Below are 10,000 nucleotides of genomic sequence, written 5' to 3'. Positions count from 1 at the left end.
CATTTGTTTTACCCACATTTTTTCACGACTAAAGGTGTAACATCATCCAGAATGCCACGAATAAGTGAGACAGAGAAACGAAAAGCCAGCAGATGTCGACCAAAATGAAAATATTACACACAAATCCAGAAAAGATAGTGGAAGTGAGTTGTCAACAGGTGGTCATGGGACGCCATCCCATTCCCAATATTTTTCAGCCCTGTGTCACTACGTAAGCAATTAATGGAAGGGAAATTGGAAGAAGATGACTTTTCTGAACGTAAGTGTTCACTAATAGAGAATGAAACAATGAAAAAATTAGTGTGCCTTATCAAGTGTCAGGTGGAGCAAGTACTATTGGATATTCTCCTGGTGCATTCTAGATTACTGTAGAGTGTGCATGTGAGTATCTGATCATTACTGAAATGTTCGCTGGGGTGTTTATTGGCAGTACCGTATATACGGTACGAAATCTACCAATTTTCAGTGAAGTTACATTTGGAAAAATTGCTCTATTTTTCTTATTTCCTGTCCAATTTACAAAAAATATGTATTTAATCTAAACACTCTAAGGAAGAACTTTTAATTAATGGTTTTATCTGTAGGAAGCATAGCTTTTTGTGCAGCAGTAAGCAAATCTTTATCAAGCGATATCTAAAAGCCCATTTTATGTTAGTCATAAAAACTTTAATAACTTCTATGCTTTTTGCTCTATCTTAAAAAGATTAAATGCACAATGATTCTCATAAGATGAAAAAGTTATTTACTTGGTAAAAACATTTCATCTCTCAATGAATTTATAAATAATTTTTGAATGAAAGTCCTGCTTTTATTTTTGTTAACTTATTGTTTTTATATATATAATTTCAACTTTTTTCAATATTTTTTTATTCACACAAAGTTTGTAGGAGATATGCATAGCTTTCAGGTAGTATCTTTACTTTGTAAATCAAGCAACATGGGAACTAGTTATTCATATTTAAAGAGTAACTCCTATTTAGATAAATAGATAGAATATAAATAATGGATCGCTTTAATTTTTTGGTCATTCTGATCTCCAAGTATCCTTGACATCGTGTAATAATGTTAAGATGATTGGGTTAGTTTTAATGTGTTTAGATCTACCAGAGGTATCTCCCCTTAATATAAACTTTTATAGTGAAATAAGAAAATATTTTTAGGGCACTGTTATGCTTTGAAATGCCGGACTTAACAGGTATTATTGTATGAGGTTAGTGGACACCAGGGTTGGCGATTTTTTTTTTCTTTAATATAAAAATCGATTTTTTTTACCTAAATCAGATTTGATTTAAATAGATCTTTTTTATATAGATTTTATATATTGTGAGATTGCTATCTGATATGCGATCTGATTGCTAAATAACATTTTTAGCATATCAATATAAGGAGCAGTGTTATATAGACTTGCCACAAATATACAAGGAACGGTATAAGCCGTATGTGATGACGGTATGCTCAGGTTCACTCGATTCCTCCAAGAATTTTCTCATCTTGGTGACATTTGCTGCATTGTCTGTCACATTTTCAATGTGACAACCAAAATGTTGTTCATCCTTCTTGATCGAATTTTGTACAAGTTGTAGAAGACATTCAGCAGTGTGAAGTTTCACTGGTGTGTCTATTGTGTCAACTAAATAAATCTGACCAGTGGATGTTTTTAGAGTGACACATATTATGGGCTCATTATGGATGTTAGACCACCCATCAATTGAAAGACATAGTTTCATTATTCAGATTACAAACAAAAATATCTGTATATTTCGACCACTTTCTATGGTCCTCTTCAGCAGATAAGTACATAACATGGGATAGTATAATATATATACAGAGAGGTGGTATACGGTGAGGAGGTCCAAGTAATATGACTTGGATCGAATAACCGATGACTGATTCCGGTCCTGTGACAGTTGATAACATTATATATACATACACACACACACACACACACACACACACACACACACACACACACACACACACACACACACATATATATATATATATATATATATATATATATATATATAAATACATACATGTACACCTATATGTATAAATATGTACATACTATAACACACATGTATTCATACATAGGAGTATATATGCATATATATTATGCATTGCATTTGTATATTACATGATATATATATTATATATTGAATATGTATCATACACTGTATATTTTATATGAAATATATCATGTAAAGATCATTGTGTATCATATGTTGTTTAACATATATCACATGTATTATGTTGAATTACATATACTATATATATGTGAAATACGATATATATACATAAATTGAAGTGAAGGCTTTTGCCTGTGTGGTGTTGGGTAGAGCCTCTTTCCCATTTTCAAACGAACTCATCGGAGAAGACGGAATTGCGAGAGACCGGCGACCCCTTGGCCCGCTGACGTCAGGGAGATTGGGTGATTCCTTTTCTACTCCATGGTCAACACAACCAGCTGCCTCAGCGTACAGGCGGCTTCAGCCACACTCCGCAGAGCAGTCGTCGAGCGCTGGGAGGCTCTGGTGAGCGAATTTAAAGGCTTCAAGAACGGAAGCCTCTTCAACAAGCTCTGCGTTCTCACCAACCTCATCATCCTTCTCTACGTCGTATTCCTCGTTTCAGCGTCTCACGAGCCACGATGGAGTTATCTAGACGATCGTGATGCTAAAGTGGACTTTGGGACCTATGAAAAGTATGTCAAATGGCTCCCATACACAGAGAAAGACGGAGAACATTTCTTTCTCGTTCACTATAGTAATATTTATAAGATTCTCCTCTTTCTGAGGATCTTCTACAAGTCTTCTTCGACAGCAAGAATCTACAGCTGTTTCCTTCCATCTTACGAGGATCCTAGGCGCCTCGAGCAAACAGGCGACCTGATCAGTAAAGTGATAATTGATCAGTTTACTGCTTTTTACCTCAGCAACGTTGCCAGGGAAGCCATCAGACTCCTGCACGTTGCTTCCGCGGCTCTCTTTCTGGAAGTCGTTTTCCAGTTCCGCTTGAGCTATTTCCAGTTTGACCGCGTCAGGTTCATCTCCGGTTTCCAGAACGACACAAGGTCTTTCGATCTCTTCCCACAGTGGTTCAGGGCCTCCATCTTGCCTGAAATGAAGATCATCGGAGACAACGAGCTCCACTTCTCGTGCACCGATGACGCCATGCAGTACTACGACATCTTCTTTACGAGCCTCTACTTCTGGAACATGTTCCTCATCGTTGTTGGACTCGTGACCATCGCCAGGCTTCTTCTCATGGCGGTTCCCTTCGCACGTAGGATCTTTGTCAGAAGTCCTTCTTCGCAGACCCGATGGCTTCTGAATCGATTCTTCAGCAAAGCTGCAGCCAGCGAGATTTTCATGCTGAACCATCTGCAGTCCATTTACGACAGTGCAACTTTTAGTAAACTTGTCGCGAACATCCCTCAAGTCGAAAAGATTCCGACAACTGGTTTTGAAAATTGGATGAAAGACTCCGAAAATGGCATCAATCCTGTATGAACCGCATTCCAAACGAGAGGCTAAGTAATTAAAAATTTCGAATACATCAGTCCATTGAAAAATAGAATTTTGAAAAGGATAAACAAAATCCTTCAAAACATTTGACACCGTGTGTGTACGTGTGTGTGTGTGTGTGTGTGTATGCGTACAAGTATTTATCTATGAAAAATGTGAATTATTCATTTATTTTTTCTCTGAGCCTATATACATTTGTACTTACATTTCAACTGGATTTCTCTTTCCTTATTAGTGGACCTCTTGTATAATTGTCTTTTATATATATATTTTTTGTATACTGTGTATGCATTCAAAACAGGAAGCCCTATGGACTTACGTCTTATTTTTATGAAGACCCCATTAGCAGGGTACTTTTCGACACCGAAGAGATCTTTAAGAAATAATGTCGCCCACACATACTCACTCATGAACACACACTCACGAACAAACACGCTCATGAATACACACATGAACAAACACACACTCATGAACACCCACACACACGTTCATGAACACACACACCCACGTTCACACACGTTCATGAAAACAAACACACACACACACACACACACACACACACACACACACACACACACACACACACACACACACACACTCGTTCATGAACACACACACCCACGTTCATGAACGAACGAACGAACACACACATACACACACACACACACACACACACACACACACACACACACACACACACACACACACACACACACACACACACATACACACACACATCATTACTGCGGTTCGAGTTGGAATCCTGCCCAGGAGTGAAATAATTCCAGTATTGCTGCACTTCGAGTCGTTACTCCAACTGTCGTGGACGGGAAGTTGGTTGTGTGCGTGTAAGGTCACAGTATAACCCAGAGATCGGTCATACGAGCTCTCTTCCACACGCGGACACAGACACACAAACTTTTCAAGTTCTTAGATCAACTTTGTACATTCTAGAACAAGTGTTTTTAAAGTAGAGCCTCAGTACCCCCAAGGGTATATATATATATATATATATATATACATATATATATATATATATATATATATATATATATATATATATATATATATACATATACATATATATATATACATATATATATACATATATATATGTATATATATATATATATATATATATATATACATATATATATATATACATATATATATATACATATATATATATATACATATATATATATACATATATATATATACATATATATATATATGTATATATATATATACATATATATATATACATATATATACATATATATATATCTATATATATATATACATATATATATTAATATATCTAGACTTTGATACCGTCCCACACGAAAGACTACTTACTAAATTAGCTTTACACGGAATAAGTGGTAGCCTATTAGGTTGGACTAGTAATTGGTTGAAAGGTCGAAAACAGAGAGTTGTTTTAAATGGAAAAACTTCTAGATGGAAAAATGTTACAAGTGGAGTTCCTCAGGGTTCCGTTCTTGGGCCACTTCTATTCATAGTATACATAAATGATATAGACCATGGACTAAAATCTACTGTTTCCAAATTTGCTGATGATACAAAACTGTGCGGAGTGGCAAATGATCACTCATACCAATTAGATATTCAAGAAGATTTAGATCAATTACAGCAATGGTCTGAAAAGTGGCTAATGAAATTTAACACAAGTAAATGTAAGGTAATGCACATAGGTAAAAATAACAGTAAGTACGATTACAAGTTATTTGGAAATTTGTTAACAAAAGTGGATAGTGAAAAAGATCTCGGCGTAATTATCAGTAACGACCTCAAATCATCTAAGCAGTGTATTTCAGTCTCTGAGAAAGCATATAAGATTCTAGGACTGATTGCGCGGTCTTTTGATTTCAAAAGTCTATCACTCATTAACAAGCTATATAAATCATTAGTTCGTCCACATTTGGAATATGCTGTTTCCGTATGGTCACCAAATCTCATTAAAGACATTGACAGACTGGAAAAAGTACCTCGGCAAGCCACAAAACTGATTCCAAATATCAAAAATAAATCATACGAAAATCGACTAAAACATATGAATCTGTTTTCCCTAAAAAAGCGTAGACTCAGAGGTGACTTGATACAGGTCTTTAAAATTCTAAAGGGAATTGACATCAAAAGTGACCAAATTTTCACAGTGAATGAGAATCAGACAAGAAATAATGGTCTCAAACTGTCCGGAAATAGATTTAATTTGGAAGTAGGTAGAAACAACCTTGCCAACCGTGTAGTTAATGAATGGAATAAACTTCCTGCACAAGTAGTGCAATGTAGTTCAGTTCGAAGCTTTAAGAATAAAAGAAAATTATATATAAAATCGATTTTTTTCCATCTAAATCAGACTTGATTTAAATAGATCTTTTTATATAGATTTTAAATATTGTGGGATTGCTATCTGATATGCGATCTGATTGTTAAATAACATTTTTAGCATATCAATATAAGGAGCAGTGTTATATAGACTTGCCACAAGTATACAAGGAACGGTATAAGCCGTATGTGAGGATGGTATGCTCAGGTTCACTCGACTCCTCCAAGAGTTTTCTCATCTTGGTGACATTTTCTGCATTGTCTGTCACAACATTTCCAATGTGACAACCAAAATCTTGTTCATCCTTCTTGATCGAATTTTGTACAAGTTGTAGAAGATATTCAGCAGTGTGAGGTTTCACTGGTGTGTCTATTGTGTCAACTAAATAAATCTGACTAGTGGATGCTGTTAGAGTGACACATATTATGGTCTCGTTATGGATGTTAGACCACCCATCAATTGAAAGACATATAGTTTCATTATTCAGGTCATCTGCACACTTTTTATATTCCTTTTCATACACAAGATCCAAGTACTTATCAGCAATATCTTTTCTGGATGGAAGAATAAAACCTGGCCTCAGGTTCTGAACCATATTGAGAAACTGAGGATGCTGAAAAAGACAATAATACCTGTTAACTCTTGCTAAAATTGGCATTTCAAAGCATAACAGTGCCTTAGAATAGTTTCTTATTTAACTATAAAAGTTTATATTAACTTATACTGCATTGAATAAGTCAAGAGTTGATATATTTGTCCTATATACAATGTTAGGTTTCTAGTTTTGATATAGTTGTCCAATATAAAATGTTAGGTTACAAAGAAAGCAATGGCCTCCACTAGCGGACCCAGGGATCTGGGTGCGCACGTCCTGTGTAATAGTAGTCCTTGATATATATATACATACATATATATATATATATATATACATATATATATATTATATATATATACATATATATATATATATACATACATATATATATACAATATATATACATATATACAATATATATACATATACATACATACATATATATACATATATATATATCATATATACATATATATATACATACATATGCATATATATATACATATATATATACATATACATATATATACTACATATGTATATATACATATATATACATATATATGTATATACATATTATATATACACATATATACATATATACATATGTATAATTGGGAGACTTAATATAAATATATACATATGTACTAATTGGGAGGCTTAAGAATGTTGATTTTGCAGGAAAGGTTATGGTAAGCTATGATGTGTCAGCTTTATTCACCCATGTCAGCGTGGAGGGGGCCCTAATTGCAGCCAAGGAAGCAATCGGCAGCATGGATGACCAGGATTTACCGGTGGGTAAAAATGAGTTACTTAAATTAATCTCTCTATGTGTCAAGTTCGGACCCTTCATGTTCAACAATGAAGAATATTGTCAGATACGTGGCTTGGCAATGGGAAGTCCGCTAAGTGCAGTCCTAGCTTCGTTATACATGGAAGTCTTAGAAAGAGATCATTACATGAAGATAATCGGGAGAGGGACACATTGGTTTAGGTATGTAGATGACATTCTAGTCATTGCTCCAGAGAAGACCAATTTCTCTAAATTACTCAATAGGCTGAACTCAGTGGACTCGGACATTCAGTTCACAGTGGAACACGAGGTGGACAAAAAGCTACCTTTCTTAGACGTACTAATCTGGAAAAACGACAATGGCACGGTGAGTTATTCGGTCCACAGAAAGACAACTAACAAAAATGACCTTATTCATTACTTCTCGGCACACAGCGAGAGAACCAAGAGAGGAGTAATAATTGGATTTTTTCTTAGGGCATTCCGGGTATGCAGTGAGGAGCATATTGATAGAGAGGTCAAATATATTTTTAAAGTCTTCACAGATCTCAGGTACCCGGAAGGATTGTTACACAGCTTGAGAAAAATAGCACTCAGAACATTGGATAAAAAGGATGAGGTTAAGGAAGATAAGGAAGGTGACTTCATTGTGGTTCCCAGTTCCAAACACATTGAAGAATTAGGACACCTACTACGCAACACAGGATTGAAGATTGCCAGCTCATCCAGCATGAAAATTGGCGAAATAGTGAGAGGTAAGGAGAGAAAAGACAACATCACTAATAGCGTGGTATACAAAATACCATGTAGCAGCTGTGAACTGAACTACTTTGGAGAAACTGGGAGAGGTCTACGCAAACGAACATACGAACACAAGAACGACCTAAAAGCCCACCGCACTTCCAACGCATTGGTGGTTCATGTGGACCAACTTGGACACCTTCCCAACTGGAGCGGGGTAGAGATTTTACAACAGGGGTTAGAAAAGAAAAAGAGGGAACTAGTTGAGGCAGCATATATAGCATCTCAGCCTTGCCTTAATCACAGGGACGGATTCATCAAACTGTCTCAAATGTCCGGACGACTCATCCGCCGGGAGATGAGGAAACAAGCGGACTCGAGTGGCGTGGGTTAGCAGGAACGCGGACATGAACTCGTGTATATATATGTTGATTTTATGCTTATGTACTCATACTCTGAAGAAGTCCTGTTAAGGACGAAACGTCAGTAAACTTACACTCCAACATTACTCGGTGCTTATCTCACCACCCTTCCACTCATTCTGTCGTCCTTCTGTCCAATATATACATATACATACATATATACATACATACATATATATATACATACATATATATATATACATACATATATACATACATACATATATATATACATATATATATATACATACATATATATACATACATATATATACTCGTATACATACATATATATATACTCGTATACATACATATATATATACATACATACATATATATACATACATATGTATATACATACATATATATATATATACATACATATATATATACATACATATATATATACATACATGTATATACATATATATACATATATATATAAATATAAAAAAACATATATATATACATATATATGGATATATTTTATATACATATTTATATATGACATTCCAATCAAGACTGCCAGCGTGTCTTAAAAAGTGTCATCGTCAAATGCTACCACGGGCCTCCCACCACAGTAGCAGGCGAAGGTGAGATTTTTACCTTGTTTTACCGTGCCCAAACGTCCACAACTTACAAGGAAGATGCGAATATTCTGAATAGGATTATTCACCGAAACATAAAATCCAAAAGTAAGAATGACAAAGTTCGTCTCTCTATATATTACCGCAACCAAAAAACAGCTACACTTTTAATTAGAAACAACACTTCTCCTCGCCCCGAAGGTCCCGTTTGCACCAGCGTAGTATACACATTTTCCTGCCCCCTAGAGAACTGTACGCCTCTCGACTGATACGTTGGCCAAACGAGAACGACATTGTCGAGGAGAATGTCTTCCCACTTGTCAAGTGGAGGCCCCAAACTACACCTACTAGAAAAACACAACACCCAAATCACAAGAAAACTTTTAGAAGACAACACCGTCATTCTCGCCAAGGAATCAGAAAAGTCTAGACTTTTCTTCCTGGAAGCACTTATTATACGAGACATACAACCAACTATCAACAGACAATTGGAAGCCCCTACATTATTCCCCAGCATGAAACCCCTCCCTAGGACTAGTAGCCCTCCCAACCACAACAACATACCTTCCAACCACACCGACACCCAAGTCACTCTCCGACGTCCCGCCAGACTCATAGAGAGGACACTTGGCCCTCAACGGACATTTGTCCCACAGTGACAAAATCCCCTGTCATCCCACACATGTAATGTGACCTCTCCCCGTGTCTTACGTCGTGACCTCCCCCCGTGTCTTACGTTGTGACCTCACCCAGAGCCTTTTTTCTATGTTTATTATATCATGTACTCTCTGTCTCTATTACATTGAAAATGCTAACTGCGTTTAGCGAAACGTCTGTACATTCTTTCTCAACAAAAGTTCCTAATGTCTACTGGAAATTTATTATTCCGTCTGTCCTGTGATAACCAGAAATCTACATTCAGAAGACTTGAAAGTCTTCTTAAGAAGCTTTGTAGCGCCGAATGCGCAGTTGTTTTTAACAAAAC

This window comes from Oratosquilla oratoria, chromosome 21 (assembly GCF_046742065.1).
Source record: "Oratosquilla oratoria isolate Oo_2021 chromosome 21, ASM4674206v1, whole genome shotgun sequence".
In the NCBI taxonomy this organism is placed as follows: domain Eukaryota; kingdom Metazoa; phylum Arthropoda; class Malacostraca; order Stomatopoda; family Squillidae; genus Oratosquilla; species Oratosquilla oratoria.
This window is presented reverse-complemented; position numbering follows the sequence as displayed.